Source organism: Tachysurus fulvidraco, chromosome 7 (genome assembly GCF_022655615.1).
Source record: "Tachysurus fulvidraco isolate hzauxx_2018 chromosome 7, HZAU_PFXX_2.0, whole genome shotgun sequence".
Lineage (NCBI taxonomy): Eukaryota > Metazoa > Chordata > Actinopteri > Siluriformes > Bagridae > Tachysurus > Tachysurus fulvidraco.
The window spans coordinates 19,029,121-19,051,572 of NC_062524.1; the positions used below are offsets into that span (position 1 = coordinate 19,029,121).

A 22,452-nucleotide genomic window follows, 5' to 3' on the forward strand; every position below is an offset into this window, starting at 1 on the left:
AGAGAGAGAGAGAGAGAGAGAGAGAGAGAGAGAGAGAGAGAGTGTGTATGTGTGTGAGAGAGAGAAAGCGTTTGTGCGTGTGTGTGTGTGTGAGAGAGAGAGAGAGAGAGAGAGAGAGAGAGAGAGAGAGAGAGAGAGGGAGACAGAGACAGAGACAGAGACAGTGAGACAAACAGAGAGAGCGTTTGCGCGCGCGTGCGTGTGTGTGCGTGCGTGCGTGTGTATGTATGAAGTCAAATGGACATCTCATGTGAAAGACTGAAGCTGCGGTGGCCATCGGCGGTGAGCCATAAATGAACGACGCGCTATGAGCGAGTTCCCTATGATAAACAAATGAAGCTTATCATTTCATCATTATGTCAAAAACTGCGCACACACAACATGTGCTAGCGCCGTGGAATACACACACACACACACACACACGCAGAACGACGCCCATTAAAACACCGCGCACGACACACAGTGAAGCAGCCTGTGTCAAATACCCCTCTCTTTCTCTCTCCACACACACACACACACACAATCCTGCCGTCAGTTCTCCAAGCGCTCCCATAATGCCCACTGCAACACATGCATCATCCACACATCTTCTCCATCTGACTATTCCATGATTAATTAGTTGCAGATGTATTAGATCTTAATCATTAGAGTCGTCAGTGGAACAAAAGTCTTACCACATCTTAGAAACCACAGCATGGGCTTGAACAAGCCGCGCGCAATGAACCTTGAATCAGTTTGTTTTTTTCTTCTTCTTCTTCTTTTTATTCCTGGAGCCAAAAGACTCTCCTCCGATTGAGACTGGAAACACTTCAGCTTGAGGTTTTGGTCTCCGTGCTGTGCTTTGACCCTCAAAGCCGCTTGGAGACGCTCGGAGACGCAAAGACGCGTCGCGTGGACCAACGTTCAGCGCGTATCCAGCAATGGTTATTTTGCTCGCGCTGCCAACATCATCTTCACCATCATCCTCCCGCAACGCTGCGCGAGCTGACAGCACAGACAGGGAGAGAGAGAGAGAGGGAGAGAGAGAGAGTGGAAAAGCACAGTGATGCTCGACTTGACTCTAGAGGACAGGAAGGAGAGAGAGAGAGAATAGAGGGAAACAAGGAAAAAAGGAGGGAGGGAGGGGTGTGTGAATTTCAGAATGACTGCCTTTGTGGATGCAGATACGTGGCGCCCTCTGACGGTTGCGCCTGCGCACTGCAGCCCCCATCGACCTTGCGTTCACCTGCGTTATGTAACACCTCTAGACCCACAGCCATTTATGAACATCTGGGGGCCTTAAACGGTACATCTTAAGATATTTTTGCTAGTCCCCACACTTTCTGTGTACATTAGAGGCTGGATGGTGAATGTGTGTGCAGAGGAGGGGTATTGTTCACAAGCTTTCACAGGGCCCTGTGGTAATTAAATAACGTCATAATGTCTTTTTTGTAATAAGAGTATACACTCTGTGATCCTTTCATCAGATACTATAAAGGTGGGTGGTGTTAGTGGATAGAGTTGCTGCCTTACAGCACCAGAGTCTATGTTTCGATCGTGTTTCGATCGTGTCTCCATGTTCTCATTCCTCTGTGGATTTCCTCTTGGTTCTTTGGTTTTCCTTCCACCTCCCTGGCAATACAGTAGACGTCCTAGCTATGCTGAAGTATTGTGCTAGGTGTGGACATGTGTGCATGGGCTAGCGTTCCATTCAGGACAGATTCCTGGCTTTCTAGGCTGTTCTTAATCAGGATAAAACAGTTACTTATGTTGTAGTTGATGACCTACTATATACATATACTATATTAATATTAGGATGGTGCCCATGCAGCATGCTGACAGGGTAGTGCTGACAGTGTGTGTTGCACTGGTATTAATCTCCAAGGCTTCGTTTGAAGTGTCACTGCTGGTTTGAGAAACAACCAGCTGCTCGATGGTCAAATAAATAGCACTTCTAAAAGGATGATTATCACAAATTGTGTATGCAAAATATACAAAAGATCTGTACAGGGTGGGTGTGTCTATTAAAGTGGCCAGTCAATATACAACAATGCGGCTAAGCCACAAACACTCACATACACCAGCACCATGTCAATGTGGAGGCTGTACAGAGAACAGTCCAGAACAGGTCCAAACTGTCAACGATGGGCCTTTAGTCGTCTCTTTTCATGGACGGATGGAGTATCTGATAAATTGGCCAACGAGTGTAGATCATTAAGAATGTCCCCAGGCATTCCCACTATATGAGCATTTTCTGTAGAGAAGGATCAGCAGAAATGACAGGGTTGCCTGGCTCTCTATTTTTATGCCAAATTAGGATTGTCTAAAAATACTCTACCCATCATCCTTTAGGGCAGTTAATCAGATTGAATTCTAATACATTGACTCAGTCAAAGCAAAGTGTATGTTGGAAAGGGTTTACGAAAGGGTTTCTATTGTAAGATATGATGAAAAGTTTAGGAGAGGAAAGTATGGATTGGATCATGCCCATGCATCATAAATGTGGATGACTCCTTTTTACATTTTATGGGTCGGTTTTGAGTTTTGTTTTGTTTGTTTGTTTGTTTTTACCTATTTTTAGGATGGGGGTTTCCTAAGACATGGCAACCCTGGTTAATGATATTGGATCACTGAAGAAAACCCACTTGATATATCAAATACGACGCTCTAAAAATATACTAGATAGCAGCCTATAGTGGGGTTCAAGTGTAATAGTCTCTGGACTTTATTTGTATTTTGGTTTGAGGCTATGTTGTTATTAATGTCCTCTTTGCCTCACTGAAATCTATCATTTCTGCTCCCTCTGTTTTCCACTAGATAGCCAGGTCTCACACTAAAGGCTTGGCAATAACTAAGCTGTAGGTTGAGCTTCAGTTGTGGGATTTTCTCACAAACATCACTGAAGATTTTAGATATGAACACAGTATCACTATATTGTATCTGTGTGTTGTGGAGGAAGTAGCTAGCTACATACAGCAAGACTTACACTACATTCACACTGCAAGTCTCCAGTACTATGAAGTCATCAGTAGGTGTACCATCTGCTGGTTGTCATGGTGATAATGTTTCTCAGTGGGTGGGGCAACTAGCATTCCATAGGAGATGATGAGATGACAGTCTTCACTCCCATTGGTGCAGCAAGTCACTCAATATTTGTATAAAGTTAAACTTTTCTTATGTCGTTGATGTGGCCACGCCTACATTGTGTCACCATTACTCGTGTCCCCGGAAGTCGCCAGCTCTGAAGGTAGCATTAGATATCTGATGCACCTCAGGTCTGAAGGTTGTTTGCTTGGAATGAAGCATCGAAGCATGTTGTAGGTGCTATAAGTGTGGCCAACCACCTAACTCTGAGACCTCAAGTACTGTCGAAAAGATTCTTGATCTTTTCAAAAGATTTTGAATGCAACCTGATGTACAGTTTCATCTTTCCTACCATAAAGGCTGTAAGATTAATTGGTTCCCTACCTCCCTACATCAATGGCCCAAATGTTTTACATTGATTTCATTGACATTTTGTGTATGTGTGTGTGTGTGAGAGAGAGACAGAGAGAGAGAGAGAGTGATACATTGTACATACAGCAGAAGTAAGATCAGTACGTATAAGTAACAAGTAATTAGTAATCAGATAAGTAACACAGTTTCAGGTTAAAATTAATTTAATGGGAAATTGCACAATTTTAACATCAAAACGTGGCATTTTTGAAACTCATGTTGTGTTTAAGTTTACTGGTGCTCCATGTACTGGTACTCTGTGTCCATGTAGCAGGGAAATATGGCCTTAAGCTGCAAACCCTGGGTTAGGTTATCACATGCCACTCTAGGACAGATTGAGTGAAAGCGTGTGAATTTCTTGGGCTCCATATAAAGGTTGCCGAAACCCGGGATCGAACCAGGGACCTTTAGATCTTCTTCAGTTTAAGGGGGGCACGGTGGCTTAGTGTGTAGCACGTTCGCCTCACACCTCCAGGGTCGGGGTTCGATTCCCGCCTCCGCCTTGTGTGTGCGGAGTTTGCATGTTCTCCCTGTGCCTCGGGGGTTTCCTCCGGGTACTCCGGTTTCCTCCCCCAGTCCAAAGGTAGGTTAATTGGCATCTCTGGAAAATTGTCCTTAGTGTGTGAGTGAATGACAGTGTGTGTCTGCCCTGTGATGGGTTGGCACTCCGTCCAGGGTGTATCCTGCCTTGATGCCCGATGATGCCTGAGATAGGCACAGGCTCCCCGTGACCCGAGAAGTTCGGATAAGCGGTAGAAAATGAGAATGAATGTTGTGTTTAAGTCATGTCAGAAAGCTTGTATTTATGAGTTTAACACACATACTGTAAACGCCATAACAAACTACGGAAACTAAAATACGGAGTCGGGCCAGTCGTGTCAAAGGCAGGAAAGTCAGCTGAAATTTGATGTTTACTCGTCTCAGGAGCTGATTGTAGTTCATTTCAGTTATTATTCGTTCGGTTGATGCAGGCAGTTACTGCAATACAAGCAAACTGGTTCACATTTCAGCACCTACAGTATAGGAGAGAAATTGTTCAATTACTACTGTTTATAATATGTAACAGTAAAATTTACAGTAGCTTCATAAACTGATTGAAAACATACAAAACACAGCCAATGAACATTCTATATTTGCTAGAATAGACTTAAAAACTTCGCAACATATATCTTCATCTCCATCTCGTTCTGATCAAAGTCATTTTTAGTGTTGAATATCAGAAAACAGGCATCTGACCTGGTTAAAAATGAGTCAACTCATCTTTGGGAACAAGATCTACTACAACAGTGTAAAGGCTTTAGTATTGAATTAGCGGATATACCTGTGGTACAAATGTGGTATAAGTAATTCTCTATAGAACCTTACATTGTACTCCCAGTTGATTATGATTCGTGAAAATGGTTCTTTATGCAGATCAATTTGGAAAGGTCCATTAAAAAGAGCCCAATGGAGCTCTGGGAATCAAAGTTAGATCATTCTTTTTAAAGGGAGGTTTTATTATAAAATACAACATTGTGTTATGAAATAATTGTAGATTTATAAGAGCGAAACTCCTCAATAGCTTTGAAATGTTTATATCCTGTTCATGTAAATAAGTTCACAAATTCTGTAGTAACAGTAGACGGACGGTCGGTCGGACGGACGGACGGACAGATGATAGATATATACTGTAGATAGATAGATAGATAGATAGATAGATAGATAGATAGATAGATAGATAGATAGATAGATAGATAGATAGATAGATAGATAGATAGATAGATAGATAGATATTAGAAAAAGTCAATTTAATAGAAAAGGTGATTTCATTGATTGCCACATAGAACTTTTTTTGGGGGTTTATATTGTCCAAGTAGAGAACCCCAGGATTCTATACAGAAACTCTTTTCTTTTTTCTTTTTGTTTTTCTTTTTTTTTTTTTACTAGTGTAATATTAAAAATAGTCCCAGGAAAGTCAGAAGTCATTCAGTCACCACTGTACCTCAAACCGTAGAACAGAAGAGCAGCACAAATGTTGGAGAATATTCTGTGAGCGAGAATATTGAAGTGAACTAGTTTCTAAAAGCAGACGTCTGTCTCGTTCTTTGTCCTGCACAAGCCCACGGGAGGTGTTTTTTTTGCCCTGTAAAAATAAATAAATAAATAAATAAATAAAACACTAAAATAATGCTGTGAACGTGCAAGGAAATATGATTTTAATAAAAAAAAAGGTAAACTTAAAAAAGTCCTTCAAAGACAGTTATTTCAAGCTCTGCAATCATAATACAGTCTGCTGTTCTACAGTCCACAATGTTTTCATTTTGTGATCTCGCTGTATGAATAATACAGAGACTTAAATCTGTCGCATACATTAAATGAACATAAATCATTTTTAGAACCTAATATTAGTATAAGAGACAGTGGGAACCATCACAGCAGGCGCATTGTGTGTTTGACTAATAGACCAAGAGAAGAAGAACGCTAATGTCCTACAGGCTCGAACACATCAGACATGCACCACGACTTCTACACACACACATTATTAATTTGTGTAGCTTTGCCCGGACAAGACGAGGAACCTGAGGTCTTTTGAGGGAAGCAGGGGGTAATTCTAAACACATGCAATTAGCAAAATTCCCAGAATTTTTTACTTGTTCTTCGTTTATGAGGAACACACATTCTGTACGTCGCCTATTTATGATTCACATAAAAGCAACATTTTTATTTTACATGTGAGTTGTGAAAATTTCAAAACGATTAGCCTTAGGCTGTGAACGTCGGCGTGAAAAATGGTTTAAGTGATTAAGCGCTATTCGCTAGGCTTAGATCAGTAACACTGGGAGTTGCCCTGTTAAAATGAGTCTCCCTTGCTGTTCTCATGTGTGTATCTGCCCTTCACTGTGTGCATCCTGCCCTGCCTAATTAACCACTGGTTTCACATCGTTTACAAACCCAATACACTTTAAGGGATAAATACAGGGCTTGCAAAAGTATTCATACCCACTGAACTTTTCCACCTTCAACCACAAACAACAATGTGTTTTATTGGGATTTTATGCAATAGATCAACACAAACTGACACATAATTGTGAAGTGGAAGGAAAATGATAAATGGTGTCCAAAATCTTTTACAAATAAATATCTGAAAAGTGTGGAGTGCATTTGTATTCAGCCCCTTTTACTGTACTCTGATTCAGAAGTTACCTGATTAGTAAATCGAGTCCTGTGTGTAAAATATAATAGTATAAATACAGCTGTTCTGTGAAGCCCCAAAGAACACACCAGACAGGTCAGGGATAAAGTTGTGGAGTTGTGGAGTTTAAAGTGTTAAAGGGTTAGGTTCTACCACTATATCCCAAACCTTGAACATCTCACAGAGTACTATACAATCCATCATCTGAAAATGGAAAGAGTGTGGCACAACTGCAAACCTACCAACACATGGCTGTTAACCTACACTGACAGGCTGTGCAAGGAGAGCATTAATCAGAGAAGCATCATGGTAACTTTGAAAGAACTGCAGCGCTCCACAGCTCAGGTGGGAGAATCTGTCCACAGGAGAACTATTAGTCATGCACTCTACAAATATGGCCTTGATGGAAGAGTGGCAAGAAGAAAGAGGTTTATGACAAGACATGCTGGGGAACACAGCAAACATGTGAAAGAAGGTGCTCTGGTCAGATGAGACCAAAATTGAACTTTTTGGCCTTAATAAAAAATGCTATGTGTACACTTAACACACCATACCCAACGTATAACATGGTGGTGGCAGCATTATGTTGTGGGAATGCTTTTCTTCAGCAGGGACACAGAAGCTGGTCAGAGTTAATGTTAAGGGCAAACTTAGATGAAAACCTGTTAGAGTCTGCAAAAGACTTGAGACTGGGGCAGAGGTTCACCTTCCAAGAGGAAAACAAGCCTAAAGCCAGAGCTACAATGTTTAGATCAAAGCATATTCATGTGTGAGAATGGCCCTATCAAAGTACAGACCTGAATTCGATCGAGAATTGCAGACTTGCAGCTGTAATTGAAAGGTAGTTCTACAAAATATTGAGAAAATATTCAGGGAGGTTGGTCTATCAAATAAAATCCCAATAAAATAATTTTCTTGTGGTCAAAAAGTTCAGTGGGTATGAATACTTTTGAAAATAAAAATTGCTAAATAAATGATAAATAACAGTTCCTCAGAGCTTATTTTGGACGGTGAAGCTTCATGTTTTCTATGAACAGGTTCCGTCTGCATTACCAACAGAAACCTAAAAATAGCTCTATTAAAAGGTTACCTCAGGTCATCAGTAAACACAGATCAATAGTGGATATTACCACTACAGTAATTACTGTAAGCCACAGATTTGGAATGAGACACGTCGTAGCCAAAACCCTGTTCCATACACGTACGTCGAACATTGGTACAACTCTCATAGAAAGTCAGTATAGGCGTGTCGTACTTCACCGGTCAGAGCTGTAAATCAATTTATCAGATATTTTCAATCTTATGGTTATTCGAAGTATCCTAAACCTTGGTGTTAGCTGGAACGAGTTTGGTCATTCTCCTTTGTCCTTTCTCATCAACACAGAATTCACCCTGTTTTTTGCACCATCCTGTGCAGAGAATGTTGTTGGTTGTGAAACTCCCAGGTCTTCAGCAGGTACTGAAAAACAACCAGATTATCTGACACCAACAACCATGCCATAGTCAGTAAGATCTTGTTTATTTTGCCAGATTCTGATGCGTGATTTGAACGTATAAAGTGAGTGATCTGTATAAAGTGGAGGGTGAGTGTGTGCATGAGTACAGGTTTTTTTTATCTAAGTTCTTAGTTAAATTCTATAAAGTAAAAAATGAACCCAATGAACTGGGGACAAAACTGGATTCAAATGGACACTTTGATGACACTCTAATTATTAAATCGACCAATTTTTGTAACTGAACGGTCAAATATACAGCCAGAACCGATTCTGAATTATGGGATGGTTGAATGTGAATTCGGACTGGTATGTTGATGGTAATAATTTAATAATAACCAAACACCTCTGTGTTAATGACTTGTATGCAGATTCACAGCCTGCCATCACCACACATATATTCTACCACTAATAAGCACAGTATCGTTTACCTTCGGCGTCCTCTGCACGACATTAACAGAAACCATCATCGGGATTTGCTGAGTTTCCATTTCCATCTATAAAGGAGAACTTTGTTATACGGACATGAATGGGATTCATTTGGAAATGCAAATCCAATTGTGAAGCATCTCTTCAGCTGGCTGAGTTCAAAATGTAATTAAGTCCAAAACCTCGGGACCAAGTGGTCAGGTCCAGACAGAGTAGGAAACTAACAGGGACTCGAGACGCCATGCAGAGTCAAGCACTTACAAGCAGTGGCCATTAAGATTATGGATCACTGTAAAGGAACGTCCATTAGCAGGTAGGGTCGAGAGGCTAAATCGCTATTCATGGCCAGTGTGAGGAGTGATGGAAGGTTGCCAAATAAGCATTTAAAATACATTTTGGTCCCGCTGTTGGCTATTATGTAGCCTTAACACTTGAGCTTTTGTCTGTCTTATTACATTTAAATTTTCGTGGTACAGATTTTCAGTATAAATGAGTCCATGAAATTGCATTCATGTAATTATTTTTTTTTTTTTCACTCCAATGTTTTACTGATTTCATCCCTCAGTTTTCACTGCACTTGAAACTAATACAAAGTCTGATTGGATTTATTATTTGATTTTAAACCCTAGCACCAGGATACAGCACTGACCTTCTCTGTCCTCCTTCTATATATACAGCTTTAGGATTTCCAAAGCTGTTTTTTTTTTTTTTTAACCATCGTATCGAACTTAAATGCGGTTTAAAGGTGACCAGGCTTTTTTTTTTTTCTGTTCTTGCTCTGAGACTGTGGAACACCCTTTTTATAAGTGCATCTTGTATGGTAGGTAGATATTTTTAGTAGACATCAACAACGCTAATTCCTCTCCACTGCATGTCTTTTTCTACACATCCCGAGGTATCCAGGGATTTTACCAGCTCCAATTGTCTTCCATGTCATGAAGATTTTCGACCTTCACTGAGAAGAGACCAACCTTGTGAGGATCCTGAGGCATCTAAAGATGTACCAGCTCCAGTTGGATTCTGCTTCATGAAGTTTTTGGACATTCTAAAAGGAGATGCCAACTACATGTCGTCTTTGAGGACAATGACCTCGTAATCAATGCACATTTATCAGACTGTATATTTAGAATCACACCCTCTGGTGTGCAAATAAGCATAAGGTTCACTTTTGTGTACAGTTCCTCTCAAGGTTTCTTTCAAGCATCTAAGGGAGTTTTTCCTTGCCACTGTTACCTGTCACCTCAGGCTTGTTCATTGGTGATAAATTCAAACACATTTAAATATAAGTCTAATGTTAATCTTGATTTTTTTGTATTTGGATAATGTTTGCTGGAGGTCAATTTCACACCAAAGTAAGACTTAATCTGTAACGGTTTGTTTAGTAACTACAAGTGGGTTTCCACTAACCTCTGACCATATCCATCCATTCATCTTCTTTAGAGCTTATCCTTCACATGGTCCCAGGAATCTGTGAGTCTATCTCACGGGATTTGGGGTACAAGGTATGAGACACATTGAACTACACACGCATACTACAGACAATTTAGAGATGCCAATAAACCTAAAGTACGTGACTTTGGAGTAGAAAAGGAAACTGTAGTACCTGAAAGAAACCCCATAAGCACATGGAGAACAAGTAAACTCCACACACAGAGGGAGGACACGGGAAAGGGTATGAGATAAGGGTATCTGAAGAAGGTTTGGGATGAGAATTATAGGGAAAAAAAAAGTATAAGATGATGGTATGCGATGAGGGTATTAGATGATGGTATGGGGTGATGGTACGAGAAGTGGGTATAATGTAAGGGTATGAGAAGAGGGTATGGGATGAGGGTCAAATTTGAGGGTATGGGATAAGGGTATGAGATGAGGTCATGGGATGATGGATATAAGTTGGCAGTATCGCATGAGGGTAACACTGTTTCAGGAATCTGTGAGTCTATCTCAGGGGATTTAGGGTATAAGGCATGGGACACACATGAAGATGGTATGACATTAAATTATGAGATTATCTATATTTGTTTGGCAATAAGCAAACAGAAGATTATGGCTTAGATAAATAACTGACACTATTAACACATACGTTTTATAGTTTTTTGTAACCCTTCCTGGCAGCTTGAACCAATCTGGCCAGTTTCCTCTAATCTCTCTCATTAACAAGCTATTTCATACTGCAGACCCTTTGCTCATAGGATGTTTTTTGTTTTTTTCACACCATTCTTTGTAAACACTCAAGATCGTTGTGTATGAAAATGACAAGAGCGCAACAGTTTCTAAAATACTCAAACCAGCCTTTCTGGCACCAGCATCAATGCCATGGTTAAAGTGATATTATTTCCTCATTCTGATGTTTGATGTTAGACATGAAGTGAAGCTCTTGACCTGGGCTGAATACTTTCATGAATTAAGCTGCTGTCTCGCGATTTACTTATTAAATATCTTCAAGAATTTGCAGCAGGTTTTTTTTCCGAATAAAGACGGCGAATTACAAATTCATTGGGATTTTATTAGTTGACATATTAATTCACTTCTAAAGTGTGCATCAAACTGGTATCTAATTCCTCCCACCTTATAAATGTCCTTTCTTCCACTCCAGTCTGTGAGACCTGTGACATTCGTGGTTAAGTGTAGCAGAAAGTGGTGATGTCAATATCTCTGGCGTAAAGGATGATGATGTAACACTCAAGCTCCACCTCTGAAGAATGAGGTTCCTCATCACCAGGGAAACCGTGAATAATGACCTCATGCCCCCTGTTGCCCAGCAACAGGAAAGACGAGAAGGGCAGGTGCAGTGTTACCATTTCCCTAACTTTGTGTGTGTGTGTGCGTGTGTGTGTGTGTGTGTGTGTGTGTGTGTGTGTGTGTGTGTGTGTGTGTGTGTGTGTGTGTGTGTGTGTGTGTGTGTGTTTGTGTGCGTGAGTGGTGTGTGTGTGTGTGTGTGTGTGTGTGTGTGTGTGTGTGTGTGTGTGTGTTTGTGTGTGTAACAGAATAAACCTCTGACTTGCTCATTAGGGAAGAATATAAATTTGTATTTTTTTCTTCCTGCATAGCTGCTTTGAGACAATGTGCATTGTTAAAAAAGTGCAATAGAAATATAACTGAACTGAACTTCACAAATTCTTGCCTTTAAACCTCTGCCTGAATGATTTAACTATTAAATCAGTCAACAGTGAATTGAACATGCTCATTCTACATCATTCAGTCTAGTCATTAGAAACGTGTTTTAATTACGTTCACTATCATTTGAACATAATATTTATACATAATACTTTTTCTTAAAATCTGACACGTTGCATAGCGTAATTCTTAAAATTTTGGGTTCAGGGGTCCTTGGTCTGATTCAGAACTCGTTTAGCGTAAGACTAGCGTCGTTCTGCAGTTTTACATGTTCTCCTGATATCTGCATGGGTTTCATTCGGGTTCTTTAAAAACCTCATCAGTAGTTGAATTTCTAGCATTTAATCATCAATGTTTGTAAATAGGTGTCTTGCTCTGGGCCTGCTTTGGTACCGCCGTCAGCTCTGGACCCATGTGACCCAGACCAGGATAACGCAGTTGAAGTAAAGATGAATGAATAAATTATGTAAACAGTCAAGGTAATATTTTTCATTATTGTGCAGCCGTTGCAAAAAGGAGACTTCAATAAGAGACAAAATGAAATAAATACATCAAGAAGCACTATATGGAATTATAAAATATTGCTTCCTACAGAACCAGGGTAAAAAGATAGATATTAAACCAGGATGTATGAAAGTGAACTATTTTCAGCCTTGGGCAATGACAGAGGATGTGTGTGTTCACCCTTATGCTAAGAAGATTTATCCCTGTATCACATGCATCTCCTTTCCAAAAGCATAACTGTGTGAATTAAAGAGAAGTAACAAGATAGATGGAAAGTACTGTAGCTGCGCTGTATGAGTGAATTGTAAAGTAGCAAAAAAAATGCTAACTAAGCATCTCTTCTGTGCTACAGGTCAGAGACAATATCCATAGCTGTCATGTGCATTTCAGAGCATGCATATTTTTCCTTCCTTCTGCATGAAATCAGAAGTTTTGATCAAACCTGAGAGAAGCCACTTCTCATTACTTATTCTAGACAATATTTTATATGTCTGCTGCAGTGCAGAGGATCAGAGTGAATAAAAGTTGATATTGGAGATCGCATTATTGGAGATCGCATTATTGTAGCGGAAGTCGAATGTATGTGTGTGGGGGGCGCTAAGTAATAAAGACTTTGATTATATGAAATGACCTGATTAAGGTATTTCATTCATTAACAAAACCATACACTCATTGTACACATTAATAGCTGAAACTTAGGAAAAAGGACAAACTGACATCTTTTCGCTTTAAAATATCTTGAATTAAGTCAAAAGGATCTAATACTTATCATACGATGACAAAAAAAGCAACAAAAATGTTCCGTAATTTTTTTAAATAGCTTTAAATTTTATTGTTTTGTTGCCAGATAATTTTGTTCATATGAAGTATTCATTTTCTAACTGATTTATCATAATCTTATAATAAAAAATATTAGATAAATTCGAGTAGATAAGAGACATTATAATATGACAAGAAACAGACTTGCTAAGAGGTCATTTTTTTATGATTTGTCATGATTGAAGCCATGGATGGACTGGTCATTGGGAAGCTGGGAACTTTCCTGATGGGATGTTTTACTCTTACTCACACTCTCTATCTCACTCTCACACTCTATCTAACACTCTCTCTCACACACAAACACATACATATCATGTAACAGGCCACCATTAATGCATTACTCAGACAACCTACTTATGATCAGTCTGTCAGGTTTCCTTGTTTCCGTGTTGTAGACATCAGACATGCAGTCGGGTCTCAATATACCCCTCAAGGATTTCACAGTATTGAGATTGCAGAAATGAAAAGCAAACATTTTTTTTTGCAGCAGTTCACCGTATGACATAATCACGACACGCATTCAGTTGAAACCCTCTTCCATGTGTGGGTCTTGTAGAAAGTCGTTACAGTTTGTGTCAACCCTGGTAGGAGTAGATATTTCACTGTGCTGGACATTTCACTAATTCAAGTAATTTTGTATAAAAATCCTTGCATTGCATTTTTGGTCACAGTGGTAACAGAAAAGGAAAATGTTGGGATTCCTGACAGTCCAGAGTCAGGATCATGTACTCACACCATCTTGGCAGGGAACCAACCCAACCAACCAGGGGTTAATTCTCAGTGCTGCTCCAAAACTCAGATAAAATGGGTGGGTTGCATCAGGAAGGGCGTCCGGCATAAAACCTGTGTCTAATCATAATATGCAGATCAGGTGTTCCTCTGTGGCGACCACAAACAGGGAGCAGCTGAAGAACAACCCAAAGGGAAGTACTAGCTGGTGATTATATCTCTTGTTTAATTCTGCCTTGAAGAAAAAGGACACAAAAAAACAACTTTTTTTTTAATGGATGAACATTAACCTACTTAGAGTATATTGTTAAAATATGAAATTATTGCAGAACACACCAGTTTTTTTCAGCGATGAGGGTGTGAAGCAAGCTAATTCATCTTTATTATAAAAAAAAAAAAAAGAAAAAAGAAAGAGTCTTTGACCAACAATGTAACCCTTCTTTCAGATAAAATCTGTGGTTAAAAGAACACTATAAATAAAATTACAGTTGAATTGTACAATGTTTGTGATACATTTCCTGCCTATGCTGTAGATCAGGTTGAACTCCAGCTGATAAAAGATGAACCGGATTGATTATGGATTACAGGATTTACCAGATGAACCTGAGGTGAAAAAGTATTGACATAATGCTCTGGGAAGCGTGAGTTAAAGAACATAAAAGATAAAAAAAAGAAAAAGAAGAAAATGGCTTTGATGTTAAAATTGCTGGCAATAAAATACAACCCAATGGAGGAATGTCAGATAAGCTCTCAGCTGCTTCCTAAGTGTTTGAGGAAGGTTAAGGGATTCAAATTGCTTCACAGTGATTCAACATGAATAAAGGGAGATTCTAAGTAAATGCTCAGTGCACCAGCAAAATACACAAAACTGCCTTACAAACATGTTAACACTTTTCTCTGAAATAACCTGTTCATCAGCCATATCTGGCTCTTTCTGGGAAACATCATAATGAACTAAACATTTTGCCTTAAAAGCCCAGAGTGCGTTAATTATTGAAACCTCGCTGAGTTCACCGGTTTCTATGGAGCTTCAGTAAAAATAAGCTATGCTGAGCTGAATAAAGCTTGAAGAACTCAAGAAGTCTGCACAGAGCCCTGACCTCAACCTCACTGAATAGGTCTTCAGACCACTCTTCACTCCCTCAAATAACCATAAGCTCACTGAACAGCAAGAATTAACAACACCCAAGTCAACTAGGACAGCCAGGAAACTGGAAACGCTTACTTCAGTTCTGTCCGTGATTGTAGGCATGCGCAATGTCACTTCTGGGTTTCCGGCCATCTTGGGAAAGCATTTTCAAGGCAACCGCCATTTTATGTGCCATCGCCCTATATGAGCGTGCGGGCTGCAAGTTTTCCTCGAAGGTTGGCCTTCTGTCCTTGCTGACCTGGTTTATTAACTTTAACTGTTCTTGGTTGCTTGCCCTTGCGCCATCCCTCCCTGGTTTGACCCTGCCTGTTCTCCTTTTCTCTCAGCCTGTCCTGCATTGCTCTGTTTCCCGAGTTTGGTTCTATAGACCTATTTGTCTTAACCTGATTACTGCCTCCTCTATATTGCTCTGTTTGCCTGGGCATTGATTTATTGGACTGTCTCTGATCACTGTTCCCTGCATATCTTGTTGTTCCAATTTTTTGTTTGTCTCTCTGGACAGTCTTATGTTATCCCCTGCCTTCCCTGTACAGTACCATTGTGAATATAGACTTTTATTGGCACTCTAGTCTGCGTCTTGCATTTGGGTCCTCACTTGCCATCATGTCCAGTGATGTTAATGTTACTAAGCCTTTTTAGTGTTAGAGATTACCTGGTTTTTGCCTCGTCGTTTGGACTTTGTCATTGCCTAACCCCCTAATTTTTAATCACACTGTACAGTTGAGGTCATAAGTATCAATATGCAAGAAACTTTTCAATAACTGCATGATGCTATAGGTTCATTCGATATAAAAACAAGAAAATCAGACAATATATATTGCTATCTCTAAACTCCTGGACCTCACAGGCAGCTCCTTCAGATTAATTGAAATGCAGCAGCACACCTTGTTTTACAACCAGTCCAAAAAGACGTATACCTCTTGTCTACCTCCACTTGCTTCTTGTAGCCACCTGCATCAAGTGCAAAGGCCTTGATGCTCATGTTCGAGACCCTGTCTTTAACATCACCCTGTCTACTCAACACCTTCCTTGGTGTTTATGTTCCCTCCTTCAACCTGTAATTAATAATGCCTGACGGATGGCATGAGGTACCCTTGGAACAAATTTCCAACCTTAATCCAGACAACCAAAACCATCACTAATCTCCAAAAAAAACCCAAACATCTAAAGACCCACCTCTTTTATGAGCACTTAATAAACCTTTCCCCACTCCAAAAAAATCATGTCTTTATGGATGTCTCTTTGTGTGCTGTGAATTGTAAATGTAAATAGAGATAAATAGTAACTTAATTTTTAACACTTTAATTCGACGTTTCTGTACGTTTCCGTAAAGCTGCTCCGAGACCAAATCCACTGTTAAAAGCTGTAGCCAGGTGAACTGAATTGAATTGTGTACTGTATCACGGACATGAAACTAGAAATAAAGAGCCCAGATCTAAAAGGATATTGTAACTGAAGCACCCGTAGCACGTCCATTTGCGCTAAAGGGAGATTTATTCAAAAAGAGGAGGACAAATAAATCCAAAACTGTAGGCAAGGCAGGGTCAAAAAAACAGACAAGAATTCAGGCACAGAAAAGAGAAACCAACAGAGCAGCCAAAGGGCAAATCCCCCCAAAAAACACAAAATCCAGAGAACAAACAAGATCGATGCACAAGAAAGCAATCAATACAATAACACGGCTTCGTTTTGTAGTAGAAACTGATGATACTTTCCAAATACGTAAAGATGTGGCCTGCTTATTAAGCCAAAACCCTGAAGTGCAAACTGTAAATGAACCCCGTAACCTGGAAGTCTTCAGGCGACGGTTCCCTCTGGTGGTTGGAGGGGTAAACGGTGAGTGTCCTTGTAACAGGTATCAGTACAAATACTTTTGCTCTTATGTTGTGTTTTCTTAGATTTTAATATAACTTCTCTAAAGGTTTTAACGAGAAATGATCCAAACCCATTGCTGCTTTTTTTTTCTCACAGCTGGTCAAAATCAGCCAGTAAACAATGCCATTAAAACCTCAGTTATATCTGAGCTCTTTAGATGTGTAAAATGTTTCAGCAAAAAGAAACAACTGCATGATGTTAAATGGCTTAGAAACACACCGTTTATGACACAGAATGGTTTATAACACAGCCTTCACTTTTGCTGGAGTATTACCTGCCATTTATCTCACAACATGGGGTCATGGCTTCATATTGAACATCACACATGGAAGTCTGTAATTTTATAGAAAACCAATCAGAAGAACTGAGGTCATTTTTTCTTGTCAGATAATTGTGATTGTTTTGAAAATAAAAGGTTCAGTTCAATTTATACAAAAATACAATCATTGTTTTTTGTGCATTCTGATGATACAGTCAGCCAAAATGGTTTTGGCGTGCTTCTAAAAGGAAGTAAGAGGTCATGGTGCTATGCAGTTTACGGTTTACTTTGGAATTAATGATCTAGTTTTCTTAAATAAATGCTATTTATCTCCGTAACACTACGTCCCGTGGGAGTGGGTTCATTTTCATAAATAAGTGTGTAAATATTTCATAAACATTTAAACAATTGCTTAGAAAAACCTTCAAAAAACCTTGTTTATAAAAAAAATCGAAGAATAACAGTGTATTTGAATGAAAGAGTATTTTCAGGTATACAATAAAACACATAACCTTAAAGTAAGTGTATAATTAACATGAAATAATAATAAGGTACAGGAGGAAATTGTAATGTGAGAATTTAAATAAATAAATAAATAAATAAATAAATAAATAAAATGTAAAATATTGTAAAATGATCTAAGAAATTTGAAACGTAAAGAAACCTGCTGTTTTTAAAATGACTAACCAGTTATTATTTGCTTAAAATATTAAAATAAGAGGTTTTTTTTTTCATGTGGTAAATAATGAATTAAAAGTGTTTTTTCATTAAAAATGTTCAATTACAGACTATGCAGAAAGAGCTGCATGACAGAAAAAAATACACCCTGTAATCAACCTAAAATTGGAGAGAGGTTTTGCCGTGAATGGCCGTGTATTATATCTCTCGACTTGTCTTTGAATAGCGAAAGTCAGAGATTTTCACATTTCAAATCTAAAGACCCTTAGCCCAAAGAGCCCTAATTCAAGATTGGACTTTGATCCTTTTCTGCTCACAGCACTTGAGAAAAATAAAAAGGGCCTGTAATTTTCCCTCGCTTTTAGAGCTTGATCTGCTTTGGACTTGGAGTTCAGCTCTTTATTTATGCTGTCACTGAAGATCTCGTTCACTCTTTGTGAAATTGAGCTTCCCAGGCAGAATTTTAACTTAGAAATAACGCTTTAAATAACCTGAGCTTGTTTACTTCTGTTTACTTTCACAATATGGCTAAAGGGATGTCATGCTCATGTGCACAAAGTGAAGTCCATTAGAGGATCTCAAAGGTTTTTTCCACATGAGATGGGGATGTTTACTGGAACTGCTCAGGACAAACACAGGACAAACAACAGTCATTGATCAACAGAGTAACAGAACACAGCGTTAAGAATTAAGAGGATTTAACTGTTTAAAGTGGTTCATTTGTGTCCATTCGGTAATTATTTTGTCTTTTGGACTAAATGTATACGTCTGTTTTGTGAAACTCTTAGGTCGCATTCTACCCAAAAAATAATGAATCTGTGCTGTCTGAATCCGTCTGATAAGGAATAAACAAATAAATTAGTTCATTTTAAATTTTGTTGACTCCATGTGTACTTAAGTGCTTGTAATGACTTGTGATTTGTCTTCATGTATAATGACTAATTTCTTCTTTTCATGGTCATAGTTAAAGAAAGTTTAGCTTGCGGATTTTTATTATAGGCATTTTTGAGGTCAGTCAATGCATCTGTCCGTCCGCATGTCTGTCTGAGATCCTCATTATCATGATAATCAAGAATAAGTCATGGAATGTTTGATTTAACTAGTAATCAAGAGGGGTTTTTGCTGCTATCCAATGCTAATCTTAAACTGGCATGAGGTATCGGATGTGGATGCTGTAAAACAAATCCTTAAAATCTCTTGCACACTTTATGAACCTTCTCTAAAGAAGACATGTGCCAAACTCTTGCTTTCTGCCTACGCTGCAGCTTCTTAAAGATTTAAATTTGAATGTCAAACAATAATGCACAATTGACATCTGTGTGAACATCCCATTCCAGATTTATCCCCATCTTTCATTTTCTAATAAGCACCATTCTGTGGGAAGGCTTTCAGCTAGCCTTTGGAGCCTGGTTGTATCAATTTGGTCATTCAGCCACAAAGCATAAGTCAGGTCAGGCAGTGAGGTCGGGTGAGGAGGCCACGCACACAGTTCATCCAGCACAAAGGTGTTCAGTAGGGTTGAGGTCAGGGCTTTGTGCAGGCCATTCAAGGTCTTGTGCAGCCTTGGCAAACCTTGACCTTGCACGCATAACCTGCTGGAAAAGGTTTAGTGGAGGGAACATCATGGACCTAAACTGTAACCACAAATTTACAGTTTCCCTTCACTGGAACTATGGGTGTGTATCAGATGCCTGCAAGCTTTTAGTCATATAGTGTATGTATGTATGTATGTATGTATGTATGTATGTATGTATGTATGTATGTATGTATGTATGTATGTATGTATGTATGTATAGTAATGACTGTCAGGGGCACATTCAGTATCTAAAAACCAGCAAACACAATGAAATTGCATTTGTATCCCAGGTTCCATATAGACCATGGTGTGCGTGCATCCGCAAATTTATGGCCTCCCAAAGATCCAAGACCAAAAAGGAGGTACTGACTGGTCAAAATTGTGCAGATTTATTCAGACATCTCTAGCACTCTGACTGAACTCATTAAAAGGGAGTGTCAGATCTGGTCTAGTTGACAGAGTAGTGACCTTTCTCTACGTTTTGTTTTACAGATGGAGGAAGCTGTGTTGTTTTAGATGGTGGATGTTGAGGAACACCCAGTGATATGTATTGGCTCTTATATATTAAAAGCTCTTTTTAAGGGAGTGCTGGTATAACATGATAAAGATTAGGAGTGCCTAGCCATCAATGAGGTAGTACTTACCTCTATGAGGACTTCCTACACACACCCAGTATGTGTGTAGACAAAAAATATTACATAAACGGATAAAACATGAACAGTTTTTGTATATATAACTCATTATTAAAAACACAGATAATAATTTACAGCCTAGAATAGATGTTTAATAGGCTTGAATAATGTTTAATAACTAGTAACATATTTAACTAGCAATAAGTTCTACAAAGTCTTTCCAGTAACTTTCATTAAGCTCCAGGTTACAGTTTGCTATCCTGGCATTTTCCTGTAAGAGGAATATATCTTGATATATTGAATTTTTTGTTTCTGCAGGCCGTACAGGCCCCAAGGCAGCAAACCGACCCAGAACCATGATGATTCCCGCCTCCGAGTCCACTGAAATTTGTTCTGTTCAGGGAAGAGTTTACATAAAAATACCTTTTTAAGAACTCTATCAGAATTTACCTGCCTTTTTATCATACAACGGGTGACTTCAATTACCCTTTGGAAAAGGTGTCAGCCTGTATTTTTTTTAAACCTATTATGTGAATGTTTAAACATTATACTCAGTATTGACAAGCACTGGTGCGAGTGTTCAAACAGAATGCAGTTATCTATTAATATGAACCGATGAACACCAGACCTCAATCCATATAAGTTCAAAAGGTGAGTGGATAAGGAGCAGATGATAGAAAAATTAGGAAGAAGAAGCCTTTGTCAGTATTATATTATAGCAAATTTCTTTCTTGCCTTATCAAAAGTTAAGGTTAAGGGTCTTGCTCAAGTACAAAACAGTGGCAGATTGGCAGTACTAGGGCTCAAACCTTCAACCTTTGGATCAACCACCTAGACCCTTAACCATTTGAGCCAGGCACTTCCTGTTTGGCGTTTTGTGAGGTATGTGAGGTAAGGTTAGAAGAGGTCAAGGGACAGAAGAGGGGAGGGGACACAAACTTTCGACTTCTTTGTATGCTGTAACCATTACAATTTCCCTTTGGAGCCAAGCATGTTCTAGCCCCTGTGTACAAAGTGAAGTCCATGAAGACATGGTTTGCCAAGGTTGTTATAGAAGAACTCTAGTTGTCTGCAGAAAGCCTTTATCTAAACAACAGCATTTGTTTAGTATATCTGCATAGACAGCTCATAACTCATGAGATTGCTGTGGATCGGGCCACCTGCAGACTGTCACTGTCATGTCTTTGTGCTTCTGTTGCATCAGTCGGGTCTTCATTAGCATTTATTTGAAAACTTCAGCAGGAAGAAATTAATGTTGGGCCTGTAGTGAACTCTGAAACTGCACTGACCTGTGAGTTCCCCAGGAGCTCTTGGTTGATAAATCCCACTGAGATACAAACTATTGTAGAAAGGACATTATTTACATTTACATTATTTACTGTCCATTATCACCCAAATGAGGATGAGGTTCCTTTCTGAGCCTGGTTCCTCTCAAAGTTTTTTCCTTGCCACCGTCACCTCTGGCTTGCTCATTAAGAATAGATGTAACTTAATTTTAAACTTTTTTTTCTGTTTCCATACTTATGTAATTCTGCTTTGAGACACTGTGAAATGTGAAAAGTGCTATACAAATAAATGAAATAGAACTGAAAATTAAAAGAGTGTTGGATTAACTGGAATGCCAAGTACATGCCAAGCGCCAGGTATAAGTGTCCTTCATCTACATTAGTGACCAACTTCACTAATGCTCTTGACTGAATGGGCAAATACCACAGACAATATACAAAAACCCAGAAAGAGCCTATTATAACAGCAAAGGTGGGCCAAAATATGTAATGGGATGGATCTGGGTGTAATGGTGAATGCCCCACTCGCTCTTGGTTATAAAGCATATGTCTAGCCTTGACCTGTTGATGGGACTTAAGGTGCGTACAGGAAAACTGCTGTGTAGGTAGCTGAGATTGTCCTTTGTCACTGTGCCAGAGTTCAAATGCATACAGAGCATCTAGACATCTTTGGTGCTTGGCCCTTTATAATAATGCTATATAGTGCTTAAGCATCTATAAACAATGTAATTCTAACAAATGCTACATATGTATACTCCTACCCAGACCTAAAAAATAAAGTGACATAGTCACGTAGCAAGTCTAATATCAGTATAGTAAAGTTAACTAGAATGTACATTTCCTGAAGAAAATGTGAATGGTGCTTGCACGTGGCAAGTTCCCCTCATCGTGCTGAGTGTTTTGATATATGACATGTACATGTTGTGCTAACTTTTTGATTTCGCTTATTTGGGGGGCGGGGCTACACGTGACATCAGTTCCCCTCATAGGGCTGAGTGTTTTGATATATGACATGTACATGTTGTGCTAACTTTTTGATTTCGCTTATTTTGGGGCGGGGCTACACGTGACATCAGTTCCGCTCATAGGGATGAGTGTTTTGATATATGACATGTCCATGTTGTGCTAACTTTTTGATTTTGCTTATTTTGGGGGAGGGGCTACAAGTGACGTCATGTGAATACCCGGTGGGGTGCCAATACTTTTGGACAAAAGTTGCTACTGAAATAAAACTTTGTCCGGTGTAAGGTCCTAAAGGA

At 39.2% G+C, this 22,452-nt stretch overlaps 1 protein-coding gene and 1 long non-coding RNA gene across 5 annotated transcripts in view; both read right to left on the reverse strand.

The window, feature by feature from the left end:
• The window catches only part of adgrl3.1 (adhesion G protein-coupled receptor L3.1), a 167,486-nt gene extending 166,404 nt beyond the window's left edge, over nt 1–1,082 (reverse strand). For all 4 annotated transcript variants that reach the window (XM_047816555.1, XM_047816554.1, XM_047816553.1 and 1 more), the window contains exon 1: nt 675–1,082. The gene's annotated coding sequence lies outside the window, so the exon portion shown is untranslated. The remainder of the gene's footprint in view (nt 1–674) is intronic.
• A 3,006-nt stretch (nt 1,083–4,088) lies between these two features.
• Nucleotides 4,089–11,270, reverse strand: LOC113660769. Its single transcript, XR_007143562.1, has 4 exons — nt 11,137–11,270; nt 8,571–8,636; nt 5,456–5,596; nt 4,089–4,487 (listed from the first exon to the last, which is right to left on the reverse strand). It is a non-coding gene; the product is annotated as an uncharacterized LOC113660769 (long non-coding RNA).
• Between the last annotated feature and the right edge of the window lie 11,182 nt (nt 11,271–22,452).